Below are 16745 nucleotides of genomic sequence, written 5' to 3'. Positions count from 1 at the left end.
TTGGACCACCTGGGGTTCTTTAACGTGCACCTAAATCTAAGTACACGGGTGTTTTCGCATTTTGCCCCCATCAAAATGCAGCTGCCGTGGCTGGGATTCAATCCCGCGACCTCGTGCTCAGCAGCCCGACACTATAGCCACTGAGCAACCACGGCAGGTATTTCTCGGGGGATGTAGGTTTCATGATGCAGAAGGTGATCATGCAGGACTTTTTAGCATTCGTTCGAGCTTACTCGGGCATCTTTTGTTCTGCTACATGAGACCACGAAACAAGTAGCAGCATTGCAAACAAGCGAGCAAGCTGGAATGAGTGCCAAAATGTCACGATCTTCCGCTCCCATCTGACCGACCACCTCCTGCATTATGACACCTACATCTCGTGGGAAATTGAACCAAAAACAGTTTGCAGAAAAGCTGTTACAGATAAACCCACTTATAATGATGTTTCACGCTCTGAAGTTATTTAATATAAGTGGTTTGATATATCCACAGTTAGCTATAATGAACATTTATGAATGCTTACTGGTAAGTTCGTTGTAGATGATAGAACAAAACTGCACGTATGGTGCTGAAACCCCATGGCAACCTGACTTTCGCAGCAACCCAGTGGCATCTGTAGCTCCCTATCGCGTTATGCAGTGTATTGCGTGCTACCTGGTTACGTACAAACATGCTGTCAAGCATGCTCTGATTGCATGATTTTTAAAAAACATGCTCTGAAAGCATATGCACAAAGGAAGAAAAAAGAAAGCCACTGCAGGCGCTTTTATTGCACGGGCTTGAGGGGCTTGGAGTTGGATATATATAATGTGAAGTTTCTTTAAGGATTTGCTTTGCTTTGATAATGCTAAATAAGTTTTGCATTTTGAGCATTCACTGTACCAAGGTTTGTTATAACAGGGTTTGACTGAATAGCACGTACAGGTGCCAGTTACTTCTGTCAACTGAAAATTTAGATTCTGCACATTTCTTACTTCTTCAGAATCGTTAAAAGCATACAGCTGCGGTACAAACTGATAATTCGCAATTATTCAGAATCTTGTCAAGTTTACAAAGAGTAAACCCCATGCAAAAACTTTCTGCAGGAACATCAGAAAGTTCATTTTTGTCTGTTTTTTTGTATTTCATTTCATGTCTATTAAAAAATATAGTTGGAAAGCACCAAACTATCCAGACATATCGCAAAAAAGATGTTGTGGGGCTGCAACATTCATATGGAGATGGATTACCAGCAAAGCTATTTTTAGGCTGCACACGTGGGTTGCATATATGGGCTGCATACATTCTGAAATCATACATATTTTTTTAATACAGCACTACACTATGCCGACACAAGTGCCACCACAGTCACCGCATCTCCCATGCATCTGCCGCAACTGCTGCTGCAGCTGCACCAGCACCTTCGACGTGCGTGGCATTGTAACCACAGAAGTGCATGCCACGTGTACAGGTGCCTTTGCCACACTCATTCCCCCTATCCCCTACCCGTCTCCATTGCAGCAATGCTGTCACCACACTCCCCTCTCCCCTACCAATCTCCATTGCAGCTGTGTCGTTGCCGCACACTTTCCCCTCCCCCTACCCGTCTCCATCCGTGTCCACACGCCATGTCCCCGATATGGACGTAAGCCGCTCAGAGTACCTCCCCTGGGAAATCATGTGGAGGATGCCATTCCTGTCCACGTCACCCACCGTGGTTGCTCAGTGGCTATGGTGTTGGGCTGCTGAGCACGAGGTCGCAGGATCGAATCCCGGCCATGGTGGCTGCATTTCGATGGGGGCAAAATGCGAAAACACCCGTGTACTTAGATTTAGGTGCACGTTAAAGAACCCCAGGTGGTCAAAATTTCCGGAGTCCTCCACTACGGCGTGCCTCATAATCAGAAAGTGGTTTTGGCACGTAAAACCCCATAATTTAATTTTTTTTTCCTGTCCACGTGCCATGTTCCAGATATGGACAGAAACCGCCCAGGATACACGTCCCCCCTTGGGGACGCATGCGGGGGATGCATACAGGGGCTAGAGGTAAACAGCTTTCCTGTACTATGCTTAATGTAAGAACATATTGAAAAACAAAAGTGAAGCCGCTACATGGCAACATGACTTAGAGAACAAACATCCAGCCAACTTCCAACTTGAACGTTTTACTAGAACACTGCACATATTAGTCAAACTTGCAGCGTAGGTTTAATCAGAAGTGTCTCAAGATGTATGTGACATGTTTCAAACATAATTATGTTCATCAGTGCTCTTGCTCTTTATGTGCTATCTTGGTGTGTACAATTATGCACACAGTGCCTCAAAGCAATCCCAGTAAAAAAAATACATTGGTATTTTCAATCGGTCTATCAATTGGACTATTTGGTATATACATGCGAAAAAAAATTTCTTGCAGTAACTCTTCTGGCAGTTGTCTAAGTACATGTAAGCATTGTGGCACTTGCTCATTTCTACGCAGCCCTGTGTTAGTATCAATGTTGTCAAACTTGATTCGACCAGTATAAACCCTTATCGGTCGTTATAAACCTTATCAGATTAGATTCAACCCTTATCGGTTGTTATCAACCTTATTTGACTCGGTCAGAGCCTTATCAAACCTTATCAGTTGGTATCAACCTTATTACAATCCAACCAATCCTTATCGAACTGACCCTTATCTGTGCTTATTCACCTTATCAAAATTGCTCTGACCATTATAAGCGCTTATCGCTCCTTAGCAACTTCTCCATCTTCATCGAACCATTATCAACCATGATGAGACTCGTATAACCCCTCATCACTCCTTATAATCATTATCAACTCATTGACTGCTTAACTCTGTCTTGCACATTGTAAAGTGCATGAGCCCTCGGAGACAGTGGCATTTCGATTGGTGAAGGAGCACCCCAGTGGAAGACGACCGAAATGCATTGAGCATGTGGCGTGTTCAACATTAAATTTTCGCAAAGTCAGGATTATCCTGATATCTACAATGCTCTGAATCGGCTCTACATGTGGTTCTAGACATTGCTTTTATTCCACCATCACCAAATCTTTCAACAAAGCCTTCATAGAAACTGTTCTCCTTTTACATTTGGTTTGTACTGCCGGCACAAAACATTTGTGTGGTTCAGCTATATTCACCGTGTACAAGCTTAGGTGTTTAGCCCTATTTAACAAAACATTCACCAACCCATGGGTAAGACACTTGACTTCTGAGTGCAGGGTCGTAGGTTTGAAACTCGCCACTGCTAATGTTTTTTTTCCTTTTGAATTTGTTTTGTTTTGTACATTAAGTTCTTTATAGCGATTCATCTTACATGACAGATGGATTCGTTTCCTCATTGGGGTATGCATAGAAAAGCTTACACATTTAAAAAATTTAGTTCGATTTTAAAACTGATATGGCATTAATATAATTGAAACTCCTTTTGAGCAACTTGCTCATGCTTGAACACACTATGGCAATTTTCTTCAGTGACATCACACCATTCAGCACTTTACTGTGAGATACAAGCCATGTGATATATATGTAAGCAAAATTCGGTTGACAAAGTTTGGCCAGCAGTTCAAGAGAAAGTTGTGAACACAGATTTTTCACTTTACCAAAAGCTAAATACTTTTCTTCATTAATCACACCAAAATACAGAGATCCTTTAGTTGAATACTCACATTATAATTATGCTATTGTTATCAACAATTTTGTTCTTTCACAGGATTACTCATCCAGTGACTTTCAGTTGGCACGCTGAACCCCAATGATGTCCAAGTGGAACCAATTGGACATCATTATGGAGGTCCAATTGGAACTAATTTGGTCCCATTGGAAAACCCAAATGGACTGTTGTCTTTTTTTCTTATCTTTTTTATTCTTTACTGGCACAATAAATTACTTAGGGTGCTCTGAGACTTGCCAATATTTTCCCTGGGATTTTGAGGACCATTCAAAACAAAAAAAGTCATTTTTGCCTGAAAGGCAAAGCATTTATAGTGAGCAAATTATTAGACAACCACATAAAGTAAGGTTCCTAGACTTATCGGCCGTACAAATTGCAGTAAACATTTGCTTACTTATTAAATTGACGAGCATGGTGTTGTGCACACACATACAAATATGAACAGATGCCAGTGAATGACCACGAATGTTTGCTATCACAATGCTGGCCTGGTGAACAGTGCCAGCAGCGGGGAGTGAACGCTTTATGCTGCCATATTGCTTCACCTAGAGCTCGTCTCCAAATGAGATTATGCGAGCTACAACGATAGACGCATGGGTAGACAGCGTGCATGAAGGTGAGCAGTCTCAGTCTCCACTCGCTCAAACTGTGCACCTTTCGCAGATTACCTATATTAATACACGGTGCCTGGGCTTCATATACGGACAGCCATGTGCAGCTACAGTCCTGCTAGAGAAAGAGGCATGTCGTCATGTTACTGAACCCCCTCTCATCCTATCACTTGTGCATGCATTTCTCCAATATTGGGCGCGTAGGAAGATGGTACGCATCAAGCCACTATTAACATGATAGCATTAAGGGCCCCGTGTGGCAGAAAATCCAACATCGGCGTCCCGCATCCAGCATCGACTGTTGTTTCGGCAAAAATGATTTCGAAGCACGCAGGCCCTCCATGTAGCTCAAGGAAGTTACTGAACTAATTGAATTTCTCAAGGTAAAATATGTCAGAAAAATCATAAAGTTCAACTTACACACAACCTACAGACGTGATAATGTCAGATTGTAATTTGAATATACGAGAAAACATAATTTCGTTACATGGAAACTTGAAACACAAACACCTTTCACAAATCTCAGGCCATAAGGTTCTTTGCAACAGCTCCAGATGGCACTCTCCTCCTCTGCATCGTGGCCCACGCAAGAGCCCGCATTCTCCCAGAAAGCTTGCCTTTTCCAGTAAACATTACAGTTAGTTAAGCTGCAATAGCCGGGAAGCGTGAGAAGCAGTCAAAGATCTTTGAATGCTGCCGCATTCCACTCTCAAAGGCGGAGCTTTAGCGTGCTCCAAACTTTTCTTCTCACCGTAGCACGTTTAACTTTGCTTCTTGCCCGCACGTGATAGGATATCTTATTGCAATTGAACTCTATAAGGAACATCATGGCACCGCCAAAAATTTGCCTGGGGTGTTCATATAACATTTTGCTAATCGCAATAAAATAAAATCGGCAGTTCCAGCAGAAGTGTGAAGCATGGCTAGCAAAGCAAAGTTTAGCGTTGTGTTTGAGTTCCTTGGAAGATAGAATGGCCCGATACATAAATCACTAAACAGAACTCTCTAGTGCTGCGATTGTTCAGCTAGCTATCATGGGAATGATATGGTTAGTGGGAGGTGGTCTTTGCAGTACATTCCCGAAGAATTCGCTCCTCACGTGCTCCAACCAGCCAAGTGTCGCCTAGCAAGGGGGACGTGCCTCTTCTCTATATTCGTATATCATTTTACCCTTTGGCTTCTGTGGAGTGTCCTTTCTTTTTCTATTGTTCACCACAAGGCTGGGCACAGAGGGTTCCTGCCAAGGGGATCAGAGGGACCTGGCACACTGCAGGGAGGCAGTTAGGTATATGCCACTCTAGCGACCATAGACCAATTATGAATGATATGCTGTAACTGCCTTTTCTTTTATTGTTGTAACATATCCACTTGGGAAGTTTACGGAAGTTCGTGTTCATGACTGGGTGGAGCATGCGTGGAGCGCGCCCTACGTACTACAAAGGGCTTCCCCTCATGGTTGAAACCTGTGGATTTGTCTATCTTCATGTTTGGCCCCAAATGTTATTGTTATTTTGTTTATTTTTATGGAATTGTCTTCCTAAATTTCCAAGCACTTGCACTTTTCTAAAGACAGCAAGGCAACTATAGGTTCTGTGCACAAATGCACAATAATCACGAATTGTTGTATTCATCTTCGCAAACAACCTTTCTTGGAACAACCACATAAACCATATTGCTGCCAAAGCTAGCCATGTGTTAAACTTTCTAAAACGCAATTTCAAGCAGGCACCTGCTGATTTGAAGGAGACTCTACTTGACAAACGTGCATCCCATATTAGAATATGGTTGTGCGACTTGGGACCCTGAAAAAAAAACACTTATCAGCGAACTTGAACGAATTCAAAAACGAGCAGCCAGGTTTGTGTCCGCAAACTACGATTTCACCAAAAGCAGCTCTCAGATGTGCAAAAATTTGGGCTGGCCTCTATTGCAAGACAGACACAAATACCTTAGACTTAAGCTACTTTACAATATTCTTATAGGCGCAACAGGTTTGTCTAAAGATTCATACATGAAAGCTCCCAGCTATATATCCTCCCGTTTAGATCATTCTTTAAAGGTTCAAGAATACCAGTGCTGTATAAATATAATTAAAAACTCATTTTTTCCCAAAACAGTGCATGACTGGAATAAATTGCCAGAAGAGGTTGTCTTAGCGTCGCAATCTTCTTTTGAAAATGCTCTGTCACGCGTTTTGTTGAATTAACTTTTGTTGATTTAATTTTTTTGTGCTGTGTTACTGTGCGTTTTCGAATTCTATGTATACGCTTCTTCATATGACAATATTTACGTCTTTCTTGCTTTCATGATTCTTTTGTTATCAATTTGGTCAGTATTGGAATTTGTTGTATTTTTATTTTTTGTTGTTTGTTGTTTACACAGTGTCATCTGCATGACAATGTATGTTTTGCAACTGTATCCCCCTTACAAAAATGCCCTCAATGGGCACTGTAGGTACCTGAATAAATAAATAAATAAATAAAAATAAATAAATAAATAAAAATAAATAAATAAATAAATAAAACAATATGTTTTGTTGAAGATGATTCATCTGCACAGTCACGTAGCTGCTTGAAGACTCAAGGAGGAGCTTTAGGCAAAAGCCACAAGTATGTGTTTGGTGCTGTGTGTGATTGTGTTGAGGCTACAAAACCATGCTGATCTCATCTAGACCAAATCATTCAGTGAGCCATATATAATTGATCACGTATTCATCTGCTTCGACTCCTCTGACAAATAATCGTTTGTTCTCAGATTTCAACTTTTTTAGTTATCCAGTCATTTCTGTTATTATCAGTGTTTAATAAAGGGAAAATGAGACATTCACCCAATCAGCAAGTGCTACAAAGGAAACCTATACTGGTAACTCGAAAGAAAAGTGTCACAGTTGAAGCAAAATTCGTCCTGGTCTGGGTCTTGAAGCTGGGACCCCTGCCTTTCCGGGGTAGCCACTCTACTCTAGCCCTGCCTTTGGTTTAAGTTGTTGATAGGTTCGACTTCACCCTGCTATCTGCTAACCACCTGGTTAGCTCTAATGGTAGAGCAGCTGTCCTGGAAAGGCGGTGGTCCTGGGTTTGAGTCCCAGACTAGGGCAAATGTTTCTTCAACTGCGAGGCTTTCTTTCGAGGAATCCATATAGGTTTCCTTTGTAGCAGCTGCTACAAATGGATGGATGTGTCGTTTTACCTTTATTAATTACTTCTCTCCACCTTGCAGGTTTTCGCAGAACTATTGCGTCGATTATCAGTGTTCAAACCCCCATCCCCTGCTGTGCATACATTCCGCACCGTGATCTATGCCATCTCTTGAGGCTCGTCATCATCAATTTGTGTGCTGCCCATCCCACACAGGGAGGGCGCATGGAGTATTTCCGTCCTCCATGATACCCATCACCCTCTGTGATGATCACACTAGTGCCAGAGTTCCCTCTAGTAATATTGGTAGAAAATTCTATGCATTGGTCGACCATGCGTCAGATGGAGGACGTGGCTTGGTGCACACTTGAGAGTCTGCTAGAGCACGTTTATGTATAACGCATGCTATGCACTACCGATTGTGCGACTGCGATCAATCCGTCTACTAATTTTGGTATTTATGTGTACTAGAACTAGCCCTGGGAATGTCGGCCAGTGCCACTTAGTCATGGCGGGCAGATGTGGAACACCATTTTTGTATGGAACACTTGCATAATGCAAAGCTTGTGAGCTCTGTCCCCACCGGCGTCAAGTTATCTTTTCGTCCACTGTCATTTCCCCTTCACTATTTTCTATACACCAGTTTCAACCACAGCTAATTACCCCTATGCTTTCCTTGGCTTCATTGCCTGTGGTCTTTATATGGTTGAGATGAACAAAAACCGAACTGCTCTGTTTTCGTTCTTTTCGTTCGTTCATAGTGAGGGTCTCGAATCTGGCAGCCTTGATGCCATTAGGTAGCATATGAGGGTTTGTTAGCCACATACCTGCTCTCCTAACGTCATGTGTTACATCAAGCCGTCGTTCTGGAGGAGGCACATTGATTGCAGTGTCCAATGACATTATTTCTTACAGCGTGCCACATGTTTGTCTCTGAAAATTTGATGTGTTGGTATCCAGATAGATCATGGAGATATTATTGTCTATGCATGTTACCGGCCCTCTAATTGTTCAGCCACATTTACTTAGGATTTGTTTGATAGCATCAATGCACTCATAGTTCGATATCCTAAAGTGGCTGTTTTACTTTTCGGTGGCTTTAACTGTCCCGACATTTCATGGGATGACATGTGTCCAGTTGCCAGCTGAGGTTCATCAGATTTCAGCTTTCATTGACACGTGTGGCACTTCCGACCTTTATCATCTTGTAAGAGAGCCTACTAACGTGAGCAGTTACTTAGCAAGCATGCCAGACCTTGTACTCAATAATTTCCTGGAATATGTTTCATCACTGATGGTTTTACCAGAAGTAAGTGGTCACTGTGCAATTCACTTCACCATGCATTTTCAACATACGCCATACGTACTTGCACTGCCACACTGAAACCGTCATTTAAATTGTCACACAAGAACTAGTCTGTGATTATGGAAAAGCTCATTCTCTTTCTTCTTTTTATCAACGAGATAGCAAATGGCATTGACGCAATGGTACCCATGTTCGCAGATGACTGCATTATTTATAAAGCAATACAGACCAAGGATAATCAGGTAGTTTTGAACGACGCACTTAAAATGGTGGCGAAATGGTGTCAAGAGTGGCAGATGACGCTAAATGCAGAAAAAGCTGTCTGCAAGACAGTGACGAGAAAGAAAGCACCACTAACCTTTCCATACCAAATTCGGCAAGGAGAACGACAAAGGGTTGAAGAACACAAGCATTTAGGTATCGTTATTTCTTCCGATCTAAAATGAAACAAATGCATGTCATACGTAGCAACAAAATTACTCTCAGTGCTTTTTTTCCCGCAAACGGTCCCTCAGATACGTTTTGCGCAATACCAAACTACTCGCGTACACGTCACTCAATGGCTCCGCTATAAAGTACGGCGCCACATGGTGGTTCCCATACACTAAATGTGCCATAGCGAATTTAGAGAGCGTACAAAGAAAAGCAGCCAGATTCATTTATAATAAATATCGTCATCATGATTCCCCAACTGAACTTCTATGCTTAGCTGGACTCCCAACAATTAGCGATCATGCTAGATATCTCAGACTAAAATTCCTGTTCGTTCTCCAGAGCAATGTTCTAAAAATAGACAAAAACAAGTTTTTTCAAGAATGGAATTTCAAGAACGAAGCACAATAAACAATTATCTGAGGATAGATTTCACAATGACACCTTCAGGTATTCATACTTCCCACAAGCTATAAGAGAATGGAATATGTTACCACAAGAGGTTGTCGATTGTACAACCCTCGATTTTTTTTTTGTATACGCTGTCTGACCATATCTTTGTTGCTAAGTGATGAAATGTGGTTTTTACATTGTGTTCTATTGTCAACAAGAATGTGCATTGTCTATATCACTGTACCTGTGTATGAATAAGCTTGTTTTTAAACCAAAGCCAAGGCCTCTTGTAAACAATTATCATTGAACGCTGCATGAACGATGTATTTTCCCTTTTATGAATGTACCCTTTCCTGCTAAAGCCTTCGTTAAGGCTAGCAGTATGTACCAAATAAACAAACAAATAAATAAAGCTGATTTTGAATCAGTGAATGCAAAACTCGAATATTTTATGCACACATTTTTGCTGCAGTTACATAGCGTTCTGGTATTGCAAAGTGTCATCTTATTGAGTGTAAAGGCCCTTACAAGAAAGTACATCCCTAGTTATCGAATAGTGTGTTCTAAAGAGGCTTCCCTGGCCATAGCGGCCGCATTTCGATTAGGGTGAAATGCGAAAACACCTGTGTACTTAGATTTAGGTACCCGTTAAATAACCCCGGGTGGTCCAAATTTACGGAGTCCCCCACTATGACATGCCTCATAATCATATCGGGGTTTTGGCACAAAAAACCTCATTGTTTAATTTTTTTAAAGAATCTCCATGCTTTCAGTTATCTTTTAGCTGTCTACAAAAAATAAAAGTGAACCTTTCGCTGTTGAAAAGCAGCCAAAATGTTGAAAAAATGGTCTTGTTATCTGTCTGTCACTTCAGAATACAAACTAGCACCTAAAAGTGCCTAGCATACTTTCTTTGATAATACAAAATCCGTGTAGGTTTTGGAATGCTATAAAAATACATCTAAATAAAGAATTGTTTTAAAATTAGAGTGTGGCAAAATATTTACATGTGAAGGTTCTTGCAGTGTCTTAAACAAATCTTTCTCATCACACCTAATTGATAACACACCTACAAAGATTTCCTGATATTCTTGCATCAAATTAGGTGCTTATGCAGCCCATATTGACTAACTGGGAGGGCATCTGTAAATTGCCAAAGCTAGATCATCTGGTGCTGACAGAATCAACTACAAACTTCTTAAAGGCATGAAAACTTATTGATTGATAATATGGTCCTATAGCTTCACAGAGTCTTTGTAGAGCCATGCTACCAGGTGACTGGAAAGTGGGCAAGGTGGTACCTATGCACAAACCTAGGGATGTTTGCAAACCACTCAGTTACAGGCCTGTTTCATTGATTTCAGTTCTTTGAAAACTACTTGAACACATGATTTACTGCATTCTGTTTGCACTTTTGATTTCTTGGAGTCCAATTCTTTTTTTTTTTTTTTTTGCACCAAACCGGTGCGGATTTCGTCAATGTCACTCTTGTGAAACTCAGCTTTTGCCATTTACTGATGATTAACTTTCTATCTTGGATTGCTTATCTTTTGTCGACTGCGTATTTATTGACTTCGCTAAAGCATTTGATACAGTGTGTCAGCAGCTACTACGTTTCAAACTCAGCAAATTAAACCTTGATACCAACATGATAAAGTCAATCGAATGTTTCTTAAGCAACCAAACACAGTATGTAATAGCTAAGAATCACGATCTCAACCCTGTTCAGTAACAAGTCGTGTTCTTCAAGGTTCTATGCTGGGTCCTCTTCTTTTTCTTATCTATATAATGGCCTACCAATAAATATTAATTCATGCATGAGACCTTCTGCAGATGATTGTATCATGTAGAGAGAAATTTCAACCCTACCAAAGCATCTGTCCTTCCGTCTGATTTTGATGTTTCCTCTTGGTGTGACGCTTGGTTAATGAAACTAAATACTAATAAATGCAAATTCGTGAGAGTTACACGAGTGACAAAGCCCCTGGAATCATTTACTATTTCCTTAATGGTAGCCCCTCGACTTTTGTGAGCATGTATAAATATCTATAGGTGTGCACATTTCTAATGACCTTTCCTGGCAAATGCACATTAGTCACATTACTAACAGTGCCAACCATACTCTTGCTTTTCTGTGTGGCAACTTTTACCTTATGCATATATGTCGTTAAAATTTCCATTGCACCTTGTGCCTTCCAAACTCGGGTACACATCCTCTGTATGGGATCCACATGCTAACTTAGCTCACCGCTGCTGTTGAAAAGAAAGTCCAGAACTGCTCAGCAGATTTTTTTAACTTCTAGCTACTCCCAGACAGCTAGTATTACATTGATGTAGAAAATGTTAGATCTTCCTGACCTTAGACTGCGGTGCTACGGTTCCCACTTATGCACATTTCACAAAATCTGTTGTTTTAATGAGAACCTTAAACAGCCAATTTTTAATGGCTGCTGATTGCTTGTCATGATGCATTGACCACATAGTCTAAAAATTAGCATTTTTTTATTTCTGTAGAACTAACATTTACTCTGAATAGTTTGTGCCCAAAACTATGAAAGAAAGGAACCATGTACCTGCCTGCCTCCATTGTCTCCATTCAAGATGCCACCACATTTCAAGACCATATGCAATATGATCAGCTGTATACTCACAGGCGGAAAGTTTTCATTGTTCCAGGGGAAGGGGGGGGGGGGGTGACCAGCTTTCCGGACTCCACCCACATATATATATATATATATATATATATATATATATATATATATATACATATATAAACGAGAAGAAAAAAAACGAGGACCCGATTTTTACAGCGAAGCTGTGAAGGGCTACTTTTGCCCCTATCATCTCTTCGTCTAGAAAAAAATCCCAAAGATAGTGCAATGCCGAACCGGCCCGTGGTTCAGCTGACACAAGCATTAAGCACTCCCATACGTGGGCTGATCCAGAACATAGTGAATACCGGGTTGACCCGCGGCGGAAGTGAAGCAGGTGTTAAGCACTCCCCATACGTGGGCCAATCCCGAAGATAGTGCAATACCAGGCCGACCCATTGCAGAGGCGCAGTTTGCCACTAAGCGGCGCACAGCTTCGCTGGTCATCCTTCTTCAGAGAGTGGAAGGGCACTGAGTTTTCTTTTTACTCATATTATAAGCCAGCAAACAAAGACACCAAGGACAGCATAGGGTATATTGCATGTACTTATTAATTGAAATAAATAAAATCATAAATTAATGGAAATGAAAGTGGATAAAAAAACAATTGGCCGCTGGGGCGTGAACCCACGTCTTTGTTTAGGCATGCGATGCTGTCCTCGGTGTCTTTATTTGTTGGCTTCTGATGATATGACTACATATATATATATATATATATATATATATGTTAAGTGATAGCAAAATATAAGAGAATAACATGAAGGAAGATTACACCACTAAGAGGTGCCAGTCTCATGGTGGCGCGAGGGGATTCAGGCTGTGGAATTAAGCTGTTTCCTACTATGAAGTCTTGCAAATACTCATAGAAGGCTGTCACTTCAGTGAACAATTCTTCCAGGTCACATGAAGTTTCATCAAGTGTAACTATTATTTATTTCTTTATTTATTTATTTATTTATTTATTATACCCTCAGGGCCAAAGGCATTACAGAGGGGAGTGGGTAATGTAGGTTACAAAGACAATAAATACAATACAGTGAATATTGTTAGGACATAATTTCAACATTCTCCAAAACAAACAAAGGTTGTTAGTGCATCACGAAATCGTTGGTTATCCTCGATGGCTGCAATATCGGGAGGGAGGCGGTTCCATTCGACAGATGTCTGGGGAAGGTATGACTGAAAACAAGCTTTAGTTTTGCATTTTTGGATGCCAACCTTGTGCCGATGATCAGTGCGATGGGAGATGTATTCCGGTGGTGCAATAAGATCGCCATGTAGCGTGACGTGATGATATACCTTGTGGGATAGAGTGAGGCGACTGATTTTCCGACGAGATCTTAAAGATGGGAGAGAAAGGTTAGTTTTCATGGCTGTGATACTTGCAGTACGGTTGTAATTTGAAAAAATGAAGCGAACGGAGATATTTTGTATAAGTTCAAGAGAATATATAAGATTTTCATGCCCAGGGTCCCATATAGATGACGCGTATTCAAGTTTAGGTCTTATTAGTGATTTATAAAGTAGGAGTTTTAAGGACGAAGGAGCAGCAGAGAAGTTGCGACGTAAATACCCTAACATGCGATTAGCGTTATTGGTAACGTATTCAGTATGGGCATTCCATGTTAAGTTTCGTGATATATGTACACCTAGATATTTATATGATGCGACGGAATCAAGAGGAATGCCATTAAGACAATAAGAAGAAGGGGGAGTGTTAGAGCAGCGAGAAACACGCATGAACTTACATTTGTTAATATTTAATTCCATTTTCCAAGTTTTACACCAGTTAGAGACCAAATTAAGATCGGTCTGGAGAGTATTAATGTCGTTGAGGTTACATATTTCGCGGAAAATTACACAGTCGTCAGCAAAAAGGTGGCTGGCAGAAGATAGGGTGGACGGAAGGTCGTTAATATAAATTAAGAATAGAAGGGGTCCGAGGACGGATCCTTATGGTACACCAGATAGTACGTTAGTAAGCGGTGAAGTTGTGCCATTAGTGAAAACAAACTGCCTGCGGTTGAGAAGGAAAGATTGAATCCATCTAAAGACATGTGGATCAAGATTAAGATGACTTAATTTATAAAGCAACAATTGATGGCATACTTTGTCAAAAGCTTTCGCGAAATCTAAAAAGATGCAATCCGCGCAAGATGACTGGTCAAGAATGCGATGCAATTTATCAGTGAATGAGAGTAGCTGCGTTTCGCAGGAGTATGTTTGACGGAAACCATGTTGCGCAGAAGAAAAAAAAACAGTTATCATCAAGAAAGGTGGCGATGTGTTTAAAAATTATATGTTCTAGTAATTTGCAGCATGTGCTAGTGAGTGAAATGGGCCGATAATATTGAGGCAAGTGCTTATTACCGGATTTGTGAAGTGGGACCACCTTCCCGATTTTCCAGTCGTTAGGGAGGCTTGATGAATCGAGTACTGCTTGATGAATACTGCTTTGCCTTTTCGGTGAAACTGCAGCCTCCTTTTTTACACAAAGCTGTTAGCCGCTCATTGGTCGGCATATTTCGCGTCCGTATCCGTGGGAAAAAATGTGAGCCGATCCCGAAGGTAGTGAAATACCTGGCCGACCCGAGGCATAGGTGAGGCAGCCTCCGAGAACTCAGAAAAGTAAAGCAAGAAGTGCGTAAATTCTTTGGAATCACGTATACAACGTGCATAACAGCATTCATTTCCATAAAGAACAAGCACAAAACAATCATCTGAAACACATAATTGTTGATAAAGAACTCCTGATAACAATGCGAAGTACGTAGCACTCCTCGCATACCTTTCCCTTTAAACATTACTGTTGCGTTAGCTGCCACAGCAACGGCAGCTTGCAACGTGGGGAATAACATCACCATGGCCTTTCGTATGTAAAAGATTTCACTGGTTTTATTGTTGTCGCAGCACCGCCATGGGTTGGCAGCACATAGTTAGGGCTCGAGAGTAGCAGTGAGGAGCAAGCAGAAAAGGGAAAAATAAACGGCAGTATCACCTGCGGCAGCGTGCTGTCAAAAGTACCATTACTCCCAATACTACCATTACTCTAAAATACTAGCATTACTCTAATGCAATAAAGCATTGCATACCCCCCTCAGGATTTGCAGTGAGGGTTTTCAACAGCTTTGCTGGACAGCCACTTTCGCAGGCCCGTACAGGGATGGCGATTTTTTTTTCTTTTTTTACTACGAGTGCGAGTATAAGCGCTGCTGAGCATGACTGCTATTGATTCTGATTGCGAGTGAATCCGGCTGAGCCTCATTTCGATTACTGAGTGAATTATACATATTTATGACGTCTGCATGCAAGTAGCAATGTTTCCATCCCTAAGAAATGTTGCAAATTATTAGAAGAGGTTCTTTTTTTTTTCATGTGTCGTCAGCATTGCCTACTGGAAGAGAAGAAATGCTGCAACACATCATTCACATGCATTTCACACGCCGTTTATGAAAAACCATAAATATGATCGCTTTGGCACGAACAAGGCAGTACAGAAAGGAACAAAGAGAGCACCAACTTTCAACTGTTTATTCTCTATTGTATAACATGCAATACATACATGCAGACGAATGCACAACATACAAAACAGCTTCAATCGCACAACACCCTAATCACGGCCAGCTATCAAAAAACCTTCTTTCTGCATGCAAATGTAAAACTGATGTGTTGCTAATACAAGACCGATCTTGCTCTTTAATATGAAATGCCTCTAGCAATTCACGTGCCGTGGTGGCCCCGCTTCTTCCAAGAATCCGTATCTTGTCCAGTCGTGGCTCACACGGATGCGAATTGCAGTGCTTAGGCAAATGTGCTCCGTCTTTACCTTTCAGTGACAGCTCATGTTCCCGCGCTCACTCATTTACGCATTGCCCAGTCTGGCCGACATATGTCTTACTGCAAGACAGCGGAAACTCGTACATGACTCCGGTAGCACATTTTGAGTACGGCTTGGCATGTACTTTACTGCAACCATGTTTCTTGCTCCCATCAGAAAGAATGCGAGGACAAAGCTGGGCGAGCTTGCATGCAGAGAGAATACGACTAGCACTTTATGTCTGTCTGCAACCTTCTTTAAGTTGTGGGTTACACGGTGCATATAAGGTATGACCTCCGTCCTCACCATTCTCTGCGCTTGCTCAGCCCTTCTCCTGTGTCCGTTGCTCTTGAATTTCTGGAAGAGCGACTCGGCAATGGCAGTAATGAGCACGGGGAAACCCAGCAGAAGACAGTGAGATCAAGTGATTCTTAAAGCTTGCCTGCATTGTGTGAAGGCACGACTGTACAAGAGCAGATTCAAGGCAAAGTTTAGCAATGGCTCTCTTAACTGTCTTGGAACACCATACACAAAATGCGCTACCGAAGTCATGTATGAGTTTCTGCTGTCTTGCAGTTAGACGTATGTCGGCCATACTGAGCGATACGTAAATGAGCGTGCGCTGAAACATGAGGTGTCACTGAAAGGTAAAGACAGAGCACATTTGCCTAGGTACTGCAATTCGCATCCGTGTGAGCCACGACTGGATAAGATACGGATTCTTGGAAGAAGGAGGGACACCACA

Source organism: Dermacentor variabilis, chromosome 2, assembly GCF_050947875.1.
Source record: "Dermacentor variabilis isolate Ectoservices chromosome 2, ASM5094787v1, whole genome shotgun sequence".
Lineage (NCBI taxonomy): Eukaryota > Metazoa > Arthropoda > Arachnida > Ixodida > Ixodidae > Dermacentor > Dermacentor variabilis.
The sequence above is the reverse complement of the archived record's forward strand: the minus strand, read 5'-3'. Positions refer to the sequence as shown.